A 23,726-nucleotide genomic window follows, 5' to 3' on the forward strand; every position below is an offset into this window, starting at 1 on the left:
CTCTATCTCTCTCTCTCTCACACACACACAGTCTCTCTGTCTCAAACCCACACACACACACACTCACACACACATGCACGTACAAGCACGCACACACACGTACACGTACACATGCATGGACACAAACCTGTTGTTGTATTTGTTTGTAGTATGATATTAATAAAAGTCTTACTCATTTCCTGTTTGTTGCTTCCTGTGGACCAGTAGTTATGTTTCACACATCATCAGATACAACTTGAAGTTAGTACATTTGACTTTGTGCGTACACAATTTCTAATTCAAATAAATCCCACAGATATTTACATGCTTCAATTTAGGCCTGGTAAAAACATTCTCAACCGTACCAAACCACCATTACATACACTGTATAGGAGTTGACTGTATCACCAATCAATGAGTGTAGAAGAGATATCAAAGGGTATCAAAGGATGTTACTTAAAAATCTTTGACAGTCAATATTTTTTGTCAAGTTACATACAAGCACAATATCAGATGCTCATATTTGATTGTTGTTCCCCCATATGGGTCCAAAAAGAGGGAAGTGAAGTTGATCTTTTCAGTCATTCAACCAGCTGTCACTCAAAACCTCCTTGAACAATCAGGTTCATTAAGAGAGAGGGCGGCAGGTAGCCTAGAAGTTAAGATCGTTGGGCCAGTAACCGAAAGTTTGCTGCTTCTTTAAAACGCGAGCCGACTACATAAAAAATCTGTCGATGTGCTCTTGAGCAAGGCACCCTAATTGGTTGTGTAAGTCTCTCTGGATAAGAGCATCTGCTAAATGACTAAAAGGTAAATGTAGAGGAGACGGTGGTTACTGTTGACATCTCATCCTCACTGGTTAAGACTACCCACCCTCAATATCCACTTGGAGCAGTTTGTAGTGTCACATCTATTATATGGACATTATAATGACCCATGTTTGTAGTCCTGGACCTACTGAACATGTTGATTTATATTTGGGAGTAAACAGAGGGTCCAAATCAGCAGAAAGGTGAAAGGTAGGGGGAGTTATGGAAATTTCAGAATTATCTTGAGGCTGTTAGATATTATATAAAATATATGTGACTCACCATCTGGATTCGGGTTAAAACAGTCAGATTTCATGGTTAATACCAGTACCTACAGGGTTAACAACAGTCAGATTTCATGGTTAATACCAGTACCTACAGGGTTAAAAACAGTCAGATATCATGGTTAATATCAGTACCTATAGGGTTTACAACAGTCAGATATCATGGTTAATACCAGTAACTACAGGGTTAACAACAGTCAGATATCATGGTTAATACCAGTACCTACAGGGTTAAAACAGTCAGATATCATGGTTAATAACAGTACCTACAGGGTTAAAAACAGTCAGATATCATGGTTAATACCAGTACCTACAGGGTTTACAACAGTCAGATATCATGGTTAATACCAGTACCTACAGGGTTAACAACAGTTAGATATCATGGTTAATACCAGTACCTACAGGGTTAAAAACAGTCAGATATCATGGTTAATACCAGTACCTACAGGGTTTACAACAGTCAGATATCATGGTTAATACCAGTACCTACTGGGTTAAAAACAGTCAGATATCATGGTTAATACCAGTACCTACAGGGTTAAAAACAGTCAGATATCATGGTTAATACCAGTACCTACAGGTTTAAAAACAGTCAGATATCATGGTTAATACCAGAACCTACAGGGTTAAAAACAGTCAGATATCATGGTTAATACCAGTACCTACAGGGTTAACAACAGTCAGATGTCATGGTTAATACCAGTACCTACAGGGTTAAAAACAGTCAGATGTCATGGTTAATACCAGTACCTACAGGGTTAAAAACAGTCAGATATCATGGTTAATACCAGTACCTACAGGGTTAACAACAGTCAGATGTCATGGTTAATACCAGTACCTACAGGGTTAAAAACAGTCAGATGTCATGGTTAATACCAGTACCTACAGGGTTAAAAACAGTCAGATTTCATGGTTAATACCAGTACATACAAGGTTAAAAACAGTCAGATATCATGGTTAATACCAGTACCTACAGGGTTAAAAACAGTCAGATATCATGGTTAATACCAGTACCTACAGGGTTAAAAACAGTCAGATATCATGGTTAATACCAGTACCTACAGGGTTAACAACAGGTAGATATCATGGTTAATACCAGTACCTACAGGGTTAAAAACAGTCAGATATCATGGTTAATACCAGTACCTACAGGGTTAACAACAGGTAGATATCATGGTTAATACCTGTACCTACAGGGTTAAAAACAGTCAGATATCATGGTTAATACCAGTACCTACAGGGTTAAAAACAGTCAGATATCATGGTTAATACCAGTACCTACAGGGTTAAAAACAGTCAGATGTCATGGTTAATACCAGTACCTACAGGGTTAAAAACAGTCAGATATCATGGTTAATACCAGTACCTACAGGGTTAACAACAGTCAGATATCATGGTTAATACCAGTACCTACAGGGTTAACAACAGTCAGATATCATGGTTAATACCAGTACCTACAGGGTTAAAAAGAGTTAGATAACTTCATATTTTCAAACTTTGCTTACATTGGTGTTTTTCTCTCTAGTATACTTGGGAACAGATTTCCAAAATGAAAATCAATAGGAGCTGATTTCCTGGGTATCTCCTAGCTTGCCATTCACCTCTAGTCATTGCGCTAATTCTTGTTCGCATTGGCTCACAAAACTACCTCTAACTTCCTTCATATTGGACACAGTCATAAAAATGTGGTCCACAAGCTCATCTGACTCTGGGGAAGTAGATAAGGGCCAACATCCTGAAGTAACCCTTTAATTCAAAGTTTCACTTAGTCTCCCATTGGCACCAATGATTGACTGTGTAAATTTGACTTAAGTGTAAAATATATTTTGCCTCATATAATCCCAAAGTATGAAGCATCTCTGTTGTATCATCTGTAAATGGAGGAAGAATAGCTGTATTTAAAGTGGTGTTTCTCACCCCATCTCTCTTCCTGTTGAGGGGGACTTGTGGTTGTTAAAGATACAGCTTCTCACATTAACAGGAAATATAGTGACCAGTTACAGTTAACTCCTAGCCTTGCTAACGTTAGCCAGCTAGCTAGTGTTAGTAGAATTCAGAACACATCATATGTTTAGAAAATTCATAACATATTGTACGTTTTGCTAATTCGTAACATATCATACACATTGTAATTTGTAACATATCATACACATTGTAATTCGTAACATATTATACAAAATGGATGATGCTTATCCACAAATTGATACATACCATATGAAAGGTAACATGTCATACTAAATGGAGCGTCTCAGATTTACGTACAGTATAATACAAAATGCTCTGAGACCAGGTTGGAAATACACAGTTGCGAGTTACGTAGGACTTTATGAACATAATAATGTATGTTTCTGCAGTTAGAAGACATCATTTCAGAACATTTAACTTCTAGTCTTAAAGGAACTACCTTTCATTTAGGAGCTGTAGTATTTAGGATTTTATGTATTAATTTCCACAAGTATGTCATTTCAAAAGTTTTCCTTGTGAATTAAGGTACCTTCATTTGGAAGACACATTGTATTCTGCTTTTGAATATTAATCATCTGTTTGTTACAGTTTATTTTACTCAGTTTACTTTTGAAGCATTGGAGCATGGGGCATCAGCCAACCTCATGACATTAACATAAGCTAAATTGTTTGTGTGTCAATTGGAAGAATAATAACTATTGGTTTAGACTTCCATGTGTGTGTCTCTATGACTACGGTGTATTTACCAGTGTTCTGTTTATCTATGCTCCAGTTCACAGTATCCTGTCCACAGCTCTTCCTCAAATCAAATCAAATCAAAGTGTATTTGTCACGTGCGCCGAATACAACCGCTGTAGACCTTACAGTGAAATGCTTACTTACAGGCTCTAACCAATAGTGCAAAAAAGGTATTAGGTGAACAATAGGTAGGTAATGAAATAAAACAACAGTAAAAAAACAGGCTATATACAGTAGCGAGGCTATAAATGTAGCGAGGGTACTTACAGACACTGGTTAATCAGGCTGATTGAGGTAGTATGTACATGTAGATATGGTTAAAGTGACTATATGATGAACAGTGAGTAGCAGTAGCGTAAAAGAGGGGTTGTCAGGATGGTGGATGTTGGGACACAATGTAGATAGCCCAGTTAGCCAATGTGCGGGAGCACTGGTTGGTCGGCCCAATTGAGGTAGTATGTACATGAATGTATAGTTAAAGTGACTATGCATATGTGATAAACAGAGAGTAGCAGCAGCGTAAAAAGAGGGGTTGGCGGGGGACACAATGCAAATATTCCGGGTAACCATTTGGTTACCTGTTCAGGAGTCTTATGGATTGGGGGTAAAAACTGTTGAGAAGCCTTTTTGTCCTAGACTTGGCACTCCGGTACTGCTTGCCATGTGGTAGTTGAGAGAACAGTCTATGACTGGGGTGGCTGGGGACCTTGACAATTTTTAGGGCCTTCCTCTGACACCGCCTGGTGTAGAGGTCCTGGAAGGCAGGCAGCTTAACCCCAGTGATGTACTGGGCGGTACGCACTACCCTCTGTAGTGCCTTGCGGTCAGAGGCCGAACAATTGCCGTACTAGGCAGTGATGCAACCAGTCAGGATGATCTCGATGTTGCAGCTGTAGAACCTTTTGAGGACCTCAGGACCCATGCCAAATCTTTTTAGTTTCCTGGGGGGGGGGAATAGGTTTAGTTGTGCCCTCTTCACGACTGTCTTGGTGTGTATGGACCATTCGAGTTTGTTGTTGATGTGGACACCGAGGAACTTTAAGTTCTCAACCTGCTCCACTACAGCCCCATCGATGAGAATGGGGGCGTGCTCAGTCCTCCTTGTCCTGTAGTCCACAATCATCTCCTTAGTCTTGGCTACGTTGAGGGATAGGTTGTTATTCTGGCACTGTCATAATTAGCATAAATCTCCTCAGACTGCTCCATATAAAGGCTAATTCTAATTACTACCTTAAAATATACTTTGGTACTTTGTTTCTGCACACAGTACAACAGACAGTATATTATGTTTTATATCCTGTTAAACAGCTGCTTTAGTTTAACAGTCTGTTGTGTCTGAGAACGTACAGTGTTATAGGTGTAGGGAGGACTTCACACCTTAACCAGTGGTTTGAGCAGACAGCAACCTCCAGGAAGAGACACAACAGCAGATAGACACCATGATGAGTGTGTGGGTACGTAGTAGACAGCAACCTCCAGGAAGAGACACAACAGTAGGGACAGCATACATGAGTGTGTGGGTATGTAGTAGACAGCAACCTCCAGGAAGAGACACAACAGCAGATAGACACCATGATGAGTGTGTGGGTATGTAGTAGACAGCAACCTCCAGGAAGAGACACAACAGTAGGGACACCATACATGAGTGTGTGGGTATGTAGTAGACAGGTCCACTGGTGCATTGTGTTTTCATTGGTCACCTACAAGTTGTCCCTTGTTTAGTGAAGGTTGTGAGTCATTATCACAATTCATTAGCATCATTTTGTGTGTGTGTGTGTATGTGTGTGTGTGTGTGCCCTCTCCGTACTGTTCTGCCCTCTGTGTGTGTCCAGGTCACACTGTTTTAATGGAAACATTTTGTGTTCCACCGTGCACATCTGTTTGAAACATTCAGTATGATTCAAGATAGAATTGAAGTAATCATATATTTTATCAGATAAAATATTGGACACAGTGAATTTGCACATAGATCATATAGCATTACTGAGGCTTTGACACCCCAGCCTTCAAACTGAGGTCACGTTATGGGTTGCACTCTGTGGCCAGCAACCTATTTATTTATACATCACCAATGGCCCTATAGGGGCTATTTTTCTATCTATTCTGTTATTCAGAAGTGTGTGTTGGAAATCTATTCTTGCATTTTCTCATATGTTTAAAAGGGGACTTTGTGTGTGTGTGCGTGCGTGCGTGTGTGTGTGTGTGTGTGTGTGTGTGTGTGTGTGGACATGTTTAACTATTCTTGTGGGGACCAGAAGTCCCTACAAGAATAGTAAACAAAGTAAAAATTGACCAGCTGGGGACATTTTGTTAGTCCCCACAAGTTCAAATGCTATTTCTAGGGGGTTTAGGGTTAAGGTTAGAATTAGTGTTAGGGTTAGAATTAAGTTAAATATTAAGGTTAGGAGCCAGGGTTAGTTGTAGGGTTAGGGTTAGGAGCTAGGATTAGGTTTAGGGTTAGGATAAAGTTTAGGTTTTTGGATTAGGGTTAGGGTTAGGGTTAGGGTTAGGGTTAGGGTTAAGGTTAGGGTTAGGGTAAGAGTACGGGTTAGGATTAGGGTTAGGTTTAGGGTTAGGGGTTAGGGAAAATAGGATTTTGAATGGGACTGAATTGTATGTCCCCACAAGGTTAGCTGTACAAGACTGTGTGTGTCCAACTGCAGGTCACACTGTTTTAATGATCCAATCACATTTAAGCAGGAAGCTGTTAGACCTGCTAGGACATTGTTCCTTCATTACTTAACCCTTTGACTACAATGGTCGTGCCTTGCCGAAATCTAATTAACATAACTAAGAAATCCCCATCAAAATCTGTTTGTTTTTACTTAAGATCTGTGTTTTTTTGCATGGACTGCGTCTTAATCCATCTCATCCGCCGATATCACTCTTCCACATCTCTGGTGAAACGTGGCAGAGTTAGAGGGGTGTTTTTCAGACCATGATACGTCCCAAAAATCGGTCTTCTCACAAAAACGCCTATAAACTATTATAACCACTCTATTGAAAGCTGAGACTCTCTAAAGAACACGATCGTTTCCTACATTATAAACTATTATAACCACTCTATTGAAAGCTGAGACTCTCTAAAGAACACGATGGTTTCCTCCATTATAAACTATTATAACCACTCTATTGAAAGCTGAGACTCTCTAAAGAACACGATGGTTTCCTCCGTTATAAACTATTATAACCACTCTATTGAAAGCTGAGACTCTAAAGAACATGATGGTTTCCTACATTATAAACTATTATAACCACTCTATTGAAAGCTGAGACTCTCTAAAGAACACGATGGTTTCCTACATTATAAACTATTATAACCACTCTATTGAAATCTGAGACTCTCTAAAGAAACACGATGGTTTCCTCCATTATAAACTATTATAACCACTCTATTGAAAGATGAGACTCTCTAAAGAACACGATGGTTTCCTCCATTATAAACTATTATAACCACTCTATTGAAAGCTGAGACTCTCTACAGAACACGATGGTTTCCTACATTATAAACTATTATAACCACTCTATTGAAAGCTGAGACTCTCTAAAGAACACGATGGTTTCCTCTGTTATAAACTATTATAACCACTCTATTGAAAGCTGAGACTCTCTAAAGAACACGATGGTTTCCTCCGTTATAAACTATTATAACCACTCTATTGAAAGCTGAGACTCTCTAAAGAACACGATGGTTTCCTCCGTTATAAACTATTATAACCACTCTATTGAAAGCTGAGACTCTCTAAAGAACACGATGGTTACCTCCGTTATAAACTATTATAACCACTCTATTGAAAGCTGAGACTCTCTAAAGAACACGATGGTTTCCTCCGTTATAAACTATTATAACCACTCTATTGAAAGCTGAGACTCTCTAAAGAACACGATGGTTTCCTCCGTTATAAACTATTATAACCACTCTATTGAAAGCTGAGACTCTCTAAAGAACACGATGGTTTCCTCCGTTATAAACTATTATAACCACTCTATTGAAAGCTGAGACTCTCTAAAGAACACGATGGTTTCCTCCGTTATAAACTATTATAACCACTCTATTGAAAGCTGAGACTCTCTAAAGAACACGATGGTTTCCTCCGTTATAAACTATTATAACCACTCTATTGAAAGCTGAGACTCTCTAAAGAACACGATGGTTTCCTACATTATAAACTATTATAACCACTCTATTGAAAGCTGAGACTCATGAACAAGATGGTTTCCTCCGTTATAAACTAATATGACCTATGAATCGATGTTTGCATCTTTCTCAGAGGTTGTAAAAGGGGAACTTCAGACTTGTGTGTGTGCTCATGCATTCATTCGGGCGTGCCCTCTCAGTACTCTTCTGCTTTCTGTGTGTGTCCAACTGCAAACGATACTTTATTAATAATCCAATCACATTCCATCAGGAAGCTGATTAGAGGACATTGTTCCTTTATTACTTTACTTTGTTGTTATGATATAAACCATTTATGCTAATTATTTAATATGCAAAAAAATGTATCAAGATATAAATAAAAAAACAAGCATAAGCCTATGGCAAATTACATTAAATGTACATTTTTGTCATTTAACAGAAGCCCTCATCCAGAGCGATTTACATACTAATAAAAACTACTAATTCAAGCATTTTACTGATTGCATGTCTACATAATATCCTCTAAATCTAAAACAATTCAATGTTTTAGTTTTTTAGTTTTTATTCCCTTAATTTTCTTCTTTCTCTATGTCTCTCTCTGACACTAAGGCTCTATCTATATTAGTATTTCCTAGATTCCTCTCCTGTCTCCTCTCCTCCTATCTCCTCTCCTCCTTCACAACACTATTAGAGGAGAAAGTCCAAGGTCACTCCTCTTGAACCATATTATCCAATGTGTTTTGAGGAGCAGAGGAGGAAGGATGCGAGGAGAATGGACTCATTGAGAAAGAGCCATTGGCAAGTCTGTAATACCACTATTTTACCTCTGTGGTGAGTTGATATCTCACTTTAACCACTAGGTGGAATTATCACTTACATTTCAGCACTGTATCCAACCATCAACATGATAACTACTAGAAATCATCACTTAAAACCTGTTATGGCTGCAGGGGGCGTATTGGAAAAACTGGAAAATATGTGCCAATTTTCAAACGGCCTCTTAATCAATTTTTGCTCTTACAATATGCATATTAATATTAACATTGGATAGAAAACAATCTCTAGTTTCTAAAACCGTTCTAATTTTTTCTCTGAGTGGTACAGAAGTCATTTGGCAGCACTTTCCCTGACCAAGAAGTAGAATGTCAGAAATCTATGCTCGCTTCAACGTTATGCCTATACATGGTCATTATACGTAAGACCCTACGTACACTCCGTACGCCTTGCTCTGGGTGTCAAGAGGGTATGAGAGAAGAAATTTAGTGAATATCTTGTTCAGAGGTTGAATAAGAGCTATTTCTTTGACGTGACCGACCACTTCCGGAAGTCTGAAGCGCGCGTCTTGGGAGTGATATTGTGTTCTGTTTTGCTGCTGTTTTGGACGGGAACAATCTCCGGCTGGGTTTTTATTTGATAAATGAGACCATATCATCGTAATGTATGTTTTTTCAATATAGTTTAATCAGATTATTTGAATTTTTTTCGGGAGTTTTGCCGTGTTTCGGTCTCTGATTTTTTTAACGTTGGACAAATCCGTGCCAGTCGACCAGTGCCAATGCTAAGTGAGAAGGGACAGTTGCCATCCTGACTCCAAACAACGACTCATCTGGACAAAGGACACCCTGATCAACATTCTGATGAAAGATCAGCCAAAGTAAGACCCAATTTATAATGTTATTTCATATATCTGTCGTGCATGTCAACTGGTCGTGCGCGCCCAAGTGTGTCTGGCTATTGTGGCTATGCTAACATAGCGCTACATTTTGTTTTCGCTGTAAAACATTTAATAAATCGGAAATATTGTCTGGAATCACAAGAATCCTGTCTTTCAATTGCTGCAATGTATGTATTTCTCAGATATGTTTTATGATGAGTAATTAGTTATTTGACGTTGGTGTCTGTAAATGTTATGGCTGCTTTCGGTGCAATTTCTGATTGTAGCTGAAATGTAATTTATGATTTATACCATAAATATGCACATTTTTCAAAAAAAACATATGCTATACAATTAATATGTTATCAGACTGTCATCTTATGAAGTGGTTTCTTGGTTAGTGGCTATATATACTTTATTTGGTCGAATTAGTGATAGCTAGTGACGGAGTAAAAAACTGATGGAGTTAGAAAAGTGCTCTCTTTTGCTGACGTGGTTAGCTAATAGATTTACATATTTTGTCTTCCCTGTAAAACATTTTAAAAATCGGACATGTTGGCTTGATTCACAAGATGTCTACCTTTCATATGCTGTATTGGACTTGTTAATGTGTGAAAGTTAAATATAAAAAAAAAATAGATTTTGAATTTCGCGCCTTGCACTTGAAATGGCAGTTGTCATAGGTGTACCTGTGTGGGGATTGCAGCCCAAACAGGTTATTAACCAGCACTGTATCCAACCATCAACATGATAACTACTAGACATCATAACTTAACCATTCAGCACTGTATCCAACCATCAACATGATAACTACTAAACATCATCACTTAACCATTCAGCACTGTATCCAACCATCAACATGATAACTACTAAACATCATCACTTAACCATTCAGCACTGTATCCAACCATCAACATGATAACTACTAGCCATCATCACTTAACCATTCAGCACTGTATCCAACCATCAACATGATAACTACTAGACATCATCACTTAACCATTCAGCATGACCATCAACATGATAACTACTAGCCATCATCACTTAACCATTCAGCATGACCATCAACATGATAACTAATAGACATCATCACTTAACCATTCAGCACTGTATCCAACCATCAACATGATAACTACTAGCCATCATCACTTAACCATTCATCACTGTATCCAACCATCAACATGATAACTACTAGCCATCATCACTTAACCATTCAGCACTGTTTCCAACCATCAACATGATAACTACTAGACATCATCACTTAACCATTCAGCATGACCATCAACATGATAACTACTAGCCATCATCACTTAACCATTCAGCATGACCATCAACATGATAACTACTAGACATCATCACTTAACCATTCAGCACTGTATCCAACCATCAACATGATAACTACTAGCCATCATCACTTAACCATTCATCACTGTATCCAACCATCAACATGATAACTACTAGCCATCATCACTTAACCATTCAGCACTGTTTCCAACCATCAACATGATAACTACTAGACATCATCACTTAACCATTCATCATGACCATCAACATGATAACTACTAGCCATCATCACTTAACCATTCAGCATGACCATCAACATGATAACTACTAGACATCATCACTTAACCATTCAGCACTGTATCCAACCATCAACATGATAACTACTAGCCATCATCACTTAACCATTCAGCACTGTATCCAACCATGAATATGATAACTACTAGACATCATCACTTAACCATTCAGCACTGTATCCTACCATCAACATGATAACTACTAGCCATCATCACTTAACCATTCAGCACTGTATCCAACCATCAACATGATAACTACTAGACATCATCACTTAACCATTCAGCATGACCATCAACATGATAACTACTAGCCATCATCACTTAACCATTCAGCATGACCATCAACATGATAACTAATAGACATCATCACTTAACCATTCAGCACTGTATCCAACCATCAACATGATAACTACTAGACATCATCACTTAACCATTCAGCATGACCATCAACATGATAACTACTAGCCATCATCACTTAACCATTCAGCATGACCATCAACATGATAACTACTAGACATCATCACTTAACCATTCAGCACTGTATCCAACCATCAACATGATAACTACTAGCCATCATCACTTAACCATTCATCACTGTATCCAACCATCAACATGATAACTACTAGCCATCATCACTTAACCATTCAGCACTGTTTCCAACCATCGACATGATAACTACTAGACATCATCACTTAACCATTCAGCATGACCATCAACATGATAACTACTAGCCATCATCACTTAACCATTCAGCATGACCATCAACATGATAACTACTAGACATCATCACTTAACCATTCAGCACTGTATCCAACCATCAACATGATAACTACTAGCCATCATCACTTAACCATTCAGCACTGTATCCAACCATGAATATGATAACTACTAGACATCATCACTTAACCATTCAGCACTGTATCCTACCATCAACATGATAACTACTAGCCATCATCACTTAACCATTCAGCACTGTATCCAACCATCAACATGATAACTACTAGACATCATCACTTAACCATTCAGCACTGTATCCAACCATCAACATGATAACTACTAGCCATCATCACTTAACCATTCAGCACTGTATCCAACCATCAACATGATAACTACTAGAAATCATCACTTAACCATTCAGCACTGTATTCTACCATCAACATGATAACTACTAGCCATCATCACTTAACCATTCCGCACTGTATCCAACCATCAACATGATAACTACTAGCCATCATCACTTAACCATTCAGCACTGTATCCAACCATCAACATGATAACTACTAGACATCATAACTTAACCATTCAGCACTGTATCCAACCATCAACATGATAACTACTAGACATCATCACTTAACCATTCAGCACTGTATCCAACCATCAACATGATAACTACTAAACATCATCACTTAACCATTCAGCACTGTATCCAACCATCAACATGATAACTACTAAACATCATCACTTAACCATTCAGCACTGTATCCAACCATCAACATGATAACTACTAGCCATCATCACTTAACCATTCAGCACTGTTTCCAACCATCAACATGATAACTACTAGACATCATCACTTAACCATTCAGCATGACCATCAACATGATAACTACTAGCCATCATCACTTAACCATTCAGCATGACCATCAACATGATAACTACTAGACATCATCACTTAACCATTCAGCACTGTATCCAACCATCAACATGATAACTACTAGCCATCATCACTTAACCATTCATCACTGTATCCAACCATCAACATGATAACTACTAGCCACCATCACTTAACCATTCATCACTGTTTCCAACCATCAACATGATAACTACTAGACATCATCACTTAACCATTCAGCATGACCATCAACATGATAACTACTAGCCATCATCACTTAACCATTCAGCATGACCATCAACATGATAACTACTAGACATCATCACTTAACCATTCAGCACTGTATCCAACCATCAACATGATAACTACTAGCCATCATCACTTAACCATTCAGCACTGTATCCAACCATGAATATGATAACTACTAGACATCATCACTTAACCATTCAGCACTGTATCCAACCATCAACATGATAACTACTAGCCATCATCACTTAACCATTCAGCACTGTATCCAACCATCAACATGATAACTACTAGACATCATCACTTAACCATTCAGCACTGTATCCAACCATCAACATGATAACTACTAGACATCATCACTTAACCATTCAGCACTGTATCCAACCATCAACATGATAACTACTAAACATCATCACTTAACCATTCAGGACTGTATCCAACCATCAACATGATAACTACTAGACATCATCACTTAACCATTCAGCACTGTATCCAACCATCAACATGATAACTACTAGCCATCATTACTTAACCATTCAGCATGACTATACACATGATAACTAAACTCAGCAACAACAAAAAAACGTCCTCTCATCAACTGCGATTATTTTCAGCAAACTTAAAATGTGTAAATATTTGTATGAACATAAGATTCAACAACTGAGACATAAACTGAACAAGTTCCACAGACATGGAATAATGTGTCCCTGAACAAAGGGGGAGTCAAAATCAAAAGTAACAGTCAGTATCTGGTGTGGCCACCAGCTGCATTAAGTACTGCAGTGCATCTCCTCCTCGTGGACTGCACCAGATTTGCCAGTTCTTGCTGTGAGATGTTACCCCACTCTTCCACTAAGGCACCTGCAAATTCCCCGACATTTCTGGTGGGAATGGCCCTAGCCCTCACCCTCCGATCCAACAGGTCCCAGACATGCTCAATGGGATTGGGATCCGGGCTCTTCGCTGGCCATGGCAGAACACTGACATTCCTGTCTTGTAGGAAATCACGCACAGAACGAGCAGTATGGCTGTTGGCTATGTCATGCTGTAGGGTCATGTCAGGATGAGCCTGCAGGAAGGGTACAACATGAGGGAGGAGGATGTCTTCCCTGTAACGCACAGTGTTGAGATTGCCTGCAATGACAACAAGCTCAGTCCGATGATGCTGTGACATACCGCCCCAGACCCTCCACCTCCAAATCGATCCTGCTCCAGAGTACAGGCCTCGGTGTACGCTCATTCCTTCGACGATAAACGCAAATCCGATCATCACCCCTGGTGAGAAAAAAAAGTGACTCGTCAGTGAAGAGCACTTTTTGCCAGTCCTGTCTGGTCCAGCGACGGTGGGTTTGTGCCCATAGGCAACATTATTGCCGATGATGTCTGGTGAGGACCTGCCTTACAACAGGCCTACAAGCCCTCAGTCCAGCCTCTCTCAGCCTATTACAGTCTGAGCACTGATGGAAGGATTGTGCGTTTCTGGTGTAACTCAGGCAGTTATTGTTGCCATCCTGTACCTGTCCTGCAGGTGTGATGTTCCGATGTACCGATCCTGTGCAGGTGTTGTTACACGTGGTCTGCCACGGTGAGGACAATCAGCTGTCTCTCCTGTCTCCCTGTAGCGCTATCTTATTAAGCATCTCACAGTACGGACATTGCAATTTATTGCCCTGGCCACATCTGCAGTCCTCATGCCTCCTTGCAGCATGCCTAAGGCACGTTCACACAGATGAGCAGGGACCATGGGCATATTTCTTTTGGTGTTTTTCAGTCAGTAGAAAGGCCTCTTTAGTGTCTTAAGTTTTCACAACTGTGACCTTAATTGCCTGCAATCTGTAAGCTGTTAGTGTCGTAACGACCGTGCCACAGGTGTATTTTCATTAATTATTAATGGTTCATTGAACAAGCATGGCTAACAGTGTTTAAACCGTTTACAATGAAGATCTGAAGTAATTTGGATTTTATCTTTGAAAGATAGGGTTCGGAAAAGGGGACGTTTCATTTTTTCTGAGTTTACTAGCCATCATCACTTAACCTTTCATCATAACCATCAACATGATAACTACTAGTCATCACCACATAACCATTCATCATGGCCATCAACATGATAACTACTAGACATCATCACTTAACATATTCATGCCTAAAAAATGTATAAATAATAAAATATATATAAATAATAATATATATATATATATAATTGATTCATACCGTGTCCATGGAGCGCTGTCTCGTGAATCCCGGCACACTAGTATTGTTCGGGAGGGGGTGATTCGGAACTCTGGATCTGCGCCCTAATTGTGCGTTGGTGTTTAGGAATATGGTGTGCGCTGTTGGATGTTCCCGGGGGAGTTGACCGGCCATTTAAAGCCTCTGTTCTCGGCGTGTTTGAAAAAGCATTCGTGCAGAACGCTAGAATTGCATCAGAGTCATCTGCTCCTCCGAAGCCGTTCAGGGTCCAAATGGAGTCCGTTATCCTTCTAGGCTGTATGTCAGCTGTAAACACATGAAATAACTTTTAATATAAGATGCCCACACTTTTGTTTTTAATGTATAAATATTCTTGTGTATGGAATTCTTGTTCAGGACTCACGCCTACAATTATGGGACGGCATTAGGCTGCAGTCAATTTGTTCCAGGGGAACCAACGGTCGGTTCGAGCTCATTTATACCTCTGAGGATCTGCGTGAATGTTTGAGAATCAACAAAACATTAGATAATATTAAAGCTATAATAACTTTAGCTAATATTAACATGTTATACGTTAATGCAATCGCCGTGTTAGAATTCGAAAAATAACTTCAGTACGACATGCAGCTTACGTTATAGCGAGAGAGCGCCCAAATTCTGGGCGCAAACTAATAGTAAACATGTTCGACAGATATATGAAATAGCATCATAAATGGGTCCTACTTTTGATGATCTTCCATCAGAATTTTGTACAAGTGGTCCTTTGTCCAGAACAATCGTTGTTTGGATTTAGAATGTCCTTTTTCCCTCTCGAATTAGCAAGCAAAACTAGCCAAGTGGCGCTAAGCTCTCCTTTGTGAACAAACGCAGAGAACGGAACACGCCAAAACTCCCGAAAAAATTTCAATAATCTGATTAAACTATATTGAAAAAACATACTTTACGATGATATTATCACATTAATCAAATAAAATCAAAGCCGGAGATATTAGACGTCTATAGCGAATGTTTTTCAGAAGCCAATACTGATGACCTTTCTGCGTCTTCCTGAACAAAGGAAATTGGGGTCATGTCGTTCCAAGAGCTCTCTTTGCACCATAGAACAAGCTAGAATCCCCATTTCACCTCTCACTGCCTCTCACACATCTAGTGGAAGGCGTATGAAGTGCATGTATACTAATAGATTTTAAGCAAATGAATAGGGAGGCCCTGGAACAGAGCCTCGATTTCAGATTTTTCACTTTCTGACAGGAAGTTTGCTGCAAAATGAGTTCTGTTTTACTCATAGATATAATTCACGGTTTTAGAAACTAGAGAGTGTTTTCTATCCAATAGTAATACTAATATGCATATTGTACGAGCAAGAATTGAGTACGAGGCCGTTTGAAATGGGCACCTTTATTCCAAGCTACTCAATACTGGCCCTGCAGCCATAAAAAGTACGATATCTGACTGTTTTTAACCCTGTAGGTACTGGTATTAACCATGATATCTAACTGTTGTTAACCCTTTAGGTACTGGTATTAACCATGATATCTGACTGTTGTTAACCCTGTAGGTACTGGTATTAACCATGATATCTGACTGTTTTAACCCTGTAGGTATCAAATCAAATCAAATCAAATTGTATTAGTCACATACACATGGTTAGCAGATGTTAATGCGAGTGTAGCGAAATGCTTGTGCTTCTAGTTCCGACAATGCAGTAATAACCAACAAGTAATCTAACCTAACAATTCCACAACTACTACCTTATACACACACACAAGTGTAAAGGGATAAAGAATATGTACATAAAGATATATGAATGAGTGGTGGTACAGAACGGCATGGCAAGATGCAGTAGATGGTATAGAGTACGGTATATACATATGAGATGAGTACTGTAGGGTATGTAAACATAAAGTGGCATAGTTTAAAGTGGCTAGTGGTACATGTATTACATAAAGATGGCAAGATGCAGTAGATGATATAGAGTACATTATATACATATGAGATGGGTAATGTAGGGTATGTAAACATTATATTAAGTGGCATTGTTTAAAGTGGCTAGTGGTACATTTTTACATAATTTCCATCAATTCCCATTTTTAAAGTGGCTGGAGTTGAGTCAGTATGTTGGCAGCGGCCGCTAAATGTTAGTGGTGGCTGTTTAACAGTCTGATGGCCTTGAGATAGAAGCTGTTTTTCAGTCTCTCGGTCCCTGCTTTGATGCACCTGTACTGACCTCGCCTTCTGGATGATAGCGGGGTGAACAGGCAGTGGCTTGGGTGGTTGTTGTCCTTGATGATCTTTATGGCCTTCCTGTGACATCGGGTGGTGTAGGTGTCCTGGAGGGCAGGTAGTTTGCCCCCGGTGGTGCGTTCTGCAGACCTCACTACCCTCTGGAGAGCCTTATGGTTGTGGGCAGAGCAGTTGCCGTACCAGGCGGTGATACAGCCCGACAGGATGCTCTCGATTGTGCATCTGTAGAAGTTTGTGAGTGCTTTTGGTGACAAGCCGAATTTCTTCAGCCTCCTGAGGTTGAAGAGGCGCTGCTGCGCCTTCTTCACAACGCTGTCTGTGTGGGTGGACCAATTCAGTTTGTCCGTGATGTGTACACCGAGGAACTTAAAACTTTCCACCTTCTCCACTACTGACCCGTCGATGTGGATAGGGGGGTGCTCCCTCTGCTGTTTCCTGAAGTCCACAATCATCTCCTTTGTTTTGTTGACGTTGAGTGTGAGGTTATTTTCCTGACACCACACTCCGAGGGCCCTCACCTCCTCCCTGTAGGCCGTCTCGTCGTTGTTGGTAATCAAGCCTACCACTGTAGTGTCGTCCGCAAACTTGATGATTGAGTTGGAGGCGTGCATGGCCACGCAGTCGTGGGTGAACAGGGAGTACAGGAGAGGGCTCAGAACGCACCCTTGTGGGGCCCCAGTGTTGAGGATCAGCGGGGTGGAGATGTTGTTACCTACCCTCACCACCTGGGGGCGGCCCGTCAGGAAGTCCAGGACCCAGTTGCACAGGGCGGGGTCGAGATCCAGGGTCTCAAGCTTGATGACGAGTTTGGAGGGTACTATGGTGTTAAATGCTGAGCTGTAATCGATGAACAGCATTCTCACATGGGTATTCCTCTTGTCCAGATGGGTTAGGGCAGTGTGCAGTGTGGTTGCGATTGCGTCGTCTGTGGACCTATTGGGTCGGTAAGCAAATTGGAGTGGGTCTAGGGTGTCCGGTAGGGTGGAGGTGATATGGTCCTTGACTAGTCTCTCAAAGCACTTCATGATGACGGAAGTGAGTGCTACGGGGCGGTAGTCGTTTAGCTCAGTTACCTTAGCTTTCTTGGGAACAGGAACAATGGTGGCCCTCTTGAAGCATGTGGGAACAGCAGACTGGGATAAGGATTGATTGAATATGTCCGTAAACACACCAGCCAGCTGGTCTGCGCATGCTCTGAGGACGCGGCTGGGAATGCCGTCTGGGCCTGCAGCCTTGCGAGGGTTAACACGTTTAAATGTTTTACTCACCTCGGCTGCAGTGAAGGAGAGCCCGCAGGTTTTGGTAGGGGGCCGTGTCAGTGGCACTGTATTGTCCTCAAAGCGGGCAAAAAAGTTGTTTAGCCTGTCTTGGAGCAAGACATCCTGGTCCGCGACGGGGCTGGTTTTCTTTTTGTAATCCGTGATTGACTGTAGACCCTGCCACATACCTCTTGTGTCTGAGCTGTTGAATTGCGACTCGATTTTGTCTCTGTACTGGGACTTAGCCTGTTTGATTGCCTTGCGGAGAGAATAGCTACACTGTTTGTATTCGGTCATGCTTCCGGTCACCTTGCCCTGGTTAAAAGCAGTGGTTCGCGCTTTCAGTTTCACGCGAATGCTGCCGTCAATCCACGGTTTCTGGTTTGGGAATGTTTTAATCGTTGCTGTGGGTACGACATCGTCAATGCACTTCCTAATGAACTCGCTCACCGAATCAGCATATTCGTCAATATTGTTGTTGGACGCAATGCGGAACATATTCCAATCCGCGTGATCGAAGCAGTCTTGAAGTGGTATTGGTATTAACCATGATATCTGGCTGTTTTAACCCTGTAGGTAGTGGTATTAACCATGATATCTGACTGTTTTTAACCCTGTAGGTACTGGTATTAACAATGATATCTGACTGTTTTTAACCTTGTATGTACTGGTATTAACAATGATATCTGACTGTTTTTAACCTTGTATGTACTGGTATTAACCATGATATCTGACTGTTTTTAACCCTGTAGGTACTGGTATTAACCATGATATCTTACTGTTTTTAACCCTGTAGGTACTGGTATCCACATCAGCCTGATAATGGTGGTGGCAACCCAGAATATGGTGAGGAGGACTGTGTTCTGTGTTTCTTTGTTGTAACTGGTCTGTAGCTGGTATTTCTCTTTAGTCATGGTGATGTAAATTGTCTGTAGCTGGTCTCTCTCTTTAGTCAGGTTGTTGTAACTGGTCTGTAACTGGTCTCTCTCTGTAGTCAGGTTGTTGTTACTGGTCTGTAGCTGGTCTCTCTCTTTAGTCAGGTTGTTGTAACTGTTCTGTAGCTGGTCTCTCTCTGCAGATGAGTTCTTTGAGACGTTGCTGTCTGCAACAACAATAAAGGTGAAGTTGCTTACTAAAATAGATCATATCAGAACTATTAAATCTGAATTATAAGAACTATTTAAACAGTGAACAAAAATATAAATGCAACATGTGTTGGTCCCATGTTTCATGAGATGAATTAAAAGATCCCAGAAATGTTCCATATGCACAAAAAAGCTTATTTCTCTCAAATGTGTTTACATCCCTGTTCGTCAGCATTTATCCTTTGCCAAGATAATCTATCCACCTAACAGGTGTGGCATATCAAGAAGCTGATTAAACAGCATGATCATTACACAGGTGCACCTTGTGCAGCAGAGAATAAAAGGCCTCTTTAAAATGTGTGGTTTTGCCACAGATGTCTCAAGTTTTGAGGGAACGTGCATCTGGCATGTTAACTGCAGGAATGTCCACCAGAGCCGTTGTCAGATAAATTAATGTTCATTTCTCTACCATTAGCTGCCTCCAATGTTGTTTTAGAGAATTTGGCAGTACGTTCAACTGGCCTAACAACCGCAGACCACATGTAACCATGCCAGTCCATGACCTCCACATCTGTCTTCTTCAACTGTTGGATCGTCTGAGGGAGGGTGCTGAGGAGTATTTCTGTCTGTTATAAAGCCCTTTGTGGAGAAAAAATCATTCTGATTGGCTGGGCCTGGTTCCCCAGTAGTTGGAATCTGGCTGCCAAGTGGGTGGACCTATGCCCTCCAAGGCCCACACATGGCTGAACCTCTGCCAGTCATGTGACATACATAGATTAGGGCCTAATGAATTTATTTCCATTGACTGACATGAACTGTAACTCAGTGAAATCTTAGAAATGTTTGCATGTTGCATTTATATTGTTGTTTAGTATAGATATACTGTAGACTTACATTGGAAAGACTGGCCTATGATCCCAGCCAGTAGGAGAACACACAGCAGCCCCAGACACGCTGCAGCAATTCCAGAGAGTCTCTTCCACCACTGAAAATGTACTGAATCACAAATGATTAAAGATCTTTGGTAATGTGTTTTACTGTATCATCCAGGATTGGGACAAATAAATCTGTAGTACTACAGGATAATCTCACCTGTTATATGTATTGTGTGTGTAATTTATTTGCGTGAGTGTGTGTGTGTGTGTGTGTGTGTGTGTGTGTGTGTGTGTGTGTGTGTGTGTGTGTGTGTGTGTGTGTGTGTGTGTGTGTGTGTGTGTGTGTGTGTGTGTGTGTGTGTGTGTGTGTGTGTGTGTGTGTGTGTGTTTTACCTGAGTGCTGGTCTCCTGGTCCGTTATTAGGAGCAGTGTCTGCAGTCTCTTCTCTCTTGGTGCTGGTCTCACCGTCTCTCAGGGTGTCTGCACTGACGTAGATATCCACAATCCTCTCCTTCATCTCATCTCTGTTAAACTTGACCTTCTTGTTCATATCTGGCTCAGCATTGATGGCCTCAGACATCTCCAAAAACTTACTGTGTTTTCTGTCTGTACTCGGGTTCTGGTACTATCGTTGCCCTTCTGTCTGTGTCTGTTTCTGTCTCTGCTCTAAGCCTGTGACTAACTGTTTATGATGTCATCCTCAGAATAAAATGGAAATGTAGAAAGAGGAAGATAATAAAAGTGTAACATGGTGGTTGAGGTTGGGACATTTTCTGCTCCAGTAGATCTTTATAGCTGATTCCTGAGAACAGTGGACCTACTTATCAGGAGAAACTGTATAACCTCATGTTGTGTCTAATGTCCTGACCTCATGTTGTGTCTAATGTCCTGACCTCATGTTGTGTCTAATGTCCTGACCTCATGTTGTGTCTACTGTCCTGACCTCATGTTGTGTCTAATGTACTGAACTCATTTTGTGTCTACTGTACTGACCTCATGTTGTGTCTAATGTCCTGACCTCATGTTGTGTCTAATGTCCTGACCTCATGTTGGGTCTAATGTACTGAACTCATTTTGTGTCTACTGTATTGACCTCATGTTGTGTCTAATGTCCTGACCTCATGTTGTGTCTAATGTCCTGACCTCATGTTGTGTCTAATGTCCTGACCTCATGTTGTGTCTACTGTCCTGACCTCATGTTGTGTCTAATGTCCTGACCTCATGTTGTGTCTAATGTACTGACCTCATGTTGTGTCTAATGTCCTGACCTCATGTTGGGTCTAATGTACTGAACTCATGTTGTGTCTAATGTCCTGACCTCATGTTGTGTCTAATGTCCTGACCTCATGTTGTGTCTAATGTACTGACCTCATGTTGTGTCTAATGTCCTGACCTCATGTTGTGTCTAATGTCCTGACCTCATGTTGGGTCTAATGTACTGAACTCATTTTGTGTCTACTGTATTGACCTCATGTTGTGTCTAATGTCCTGACCTCATGTTGTGTCTAATGTACTGACCTCATGATCTGTCTAATGTCCTGACCTCATGTTGTGTCTAATGTCCTGACCTCATGATGTGTCTAATATACTGACCTCATGTTGTGTCTAATGTCCTGACCTCATGTTGTGTCTAATGTACTGACCTCATGTTGTGTCTAATGTACTGACCTCATGTTGTGTCTAATGTCCTGACCTCATGTTGTGTCTAATGTACTGACCTCATGTTGTGTCTAATGTCCTGACCTCATGTTGTGTCTAATGTACTGACCTCATGTTGTGTCTAATGTCCTGACCTCATGTTGTGTCTAATGTCCTGACCTCATGTTGTGTCTAATGTACTGACCTCATGTTGTGTCTAATGTCCTGACCTCATGTTGTGTCTAATGTCCTGACCTCATGTTGTGTCTAATGTACTGACCTCATGTTGTGTCTAATGTACTGACCTCATGTTGTGTCTAATGTACTGACCTCATGTTGTGTCTAATGTACTGACCTCATGTTGTGTCTAATGTACTGAGCTCATGTTGTGTCTAATGTACTGACCTCATGTTGTGTCTAATGTACTGACCTCATGTTGTGTCTAATGTCCTGACCTCATGTTGTGTCTAATGTCCTGACCTCATGTTGTGTCTAATGTACTGACCTCATGTTGTGTCTAATGTACTGACCTCATGTTGTGTCTAATGTCCTGACCTCATGTTGTGTCTAATGTCCTGACCTCATGTTGTGTCTAATGTCCTGACCTCATATTGCGTATAATGTCCTGACCTCATGTTGTGTCTAATGTACTGACCTCATGTTGTGTCTAATGTACTGACCTCATGTTGTCTAATGTCCTGACCTCATGTTGTGTCTAATGTCCTGACCTCATGATGTGTCTAATGTCCTGACCTCATGTTGTCTAATGTCCTGACCTCATGTTGTGTCTAATGTCCTGACCTCATGATGTGTCTAATGTCCTGACCTCATGTTGTGTCTAATGTACTGACCTCATGTTGTGTCTAATGTCCTGACCTCATGTTGTGTCTAATGTCCTGACCTCATGTTGTGTCTAATGTACTGACCTCATGTTGTGTCTAATGTACTGATCTCATGTTGTGTCTAATGTCCTGACCTCATGTTGTGTCTAATGTCCTGACCTCATGTTGTGTCTAATGTACTGACCTCATGTTATGTCTAATGTCCTGACATCATGTTGTGTCTAATGTCCTGACCTCATGTTGTGTCTAATGTACTGACCTCATGTTGTGTCTAATGTACTGACCTCATGTTGTGTCTAATGTCCTGACCTCATGTTGTGTCTAATGTACTGACCTCATGTTGTGTCTAATGTACTGACCTCATGTTGTGTCTAATGTAGTGACCTCATGTTGTGTCTAATGTACTGACCTCATGTTGTGTCTAATGTACTGACCTCATGTTGTGTCTAATGTCCTGACCTCATGTTGTGTCTAATGTCCTGACCTCATGTTGTGTCTACTGTCCTGACCTCATGTTGTGTCTAATGTCCTGACCTCATATGTCTAATGTCCTGAACTCATGTTGTGTCTAATGTCCTGACCTCATGTTGG

General features: G+C 40.6%; 1 protein-coding gene across 1 annotated transcript in view; it reads right to left on the bottom strand.

The window, feature by feature from the left end:
• Window positions 1-23,726, bottom strand: part of LOC139579332 (C-type lectin domain family 4 member M-like) — a 403,007-nt gene that overhangs the window by 329,465 nt on the left and 49,816 nt on the right. The window lies entirely within an intron of this gene.

Source organism: Salvelinus alpinus, chromosome 6, assembly GCF_045679555.1.
Source record: "Salvelinus alpinus chromosome 6, SLU_Salpinus.1, whole genome shotgun sequence".
NCBI classification, from domain to species: domain Eukaryota; kingdom Metazoa; phylum Chordata; class Actinopteri; order Salmoniformes; family Salmonidae; genus Salvelinus; species Salvelinus alpinus.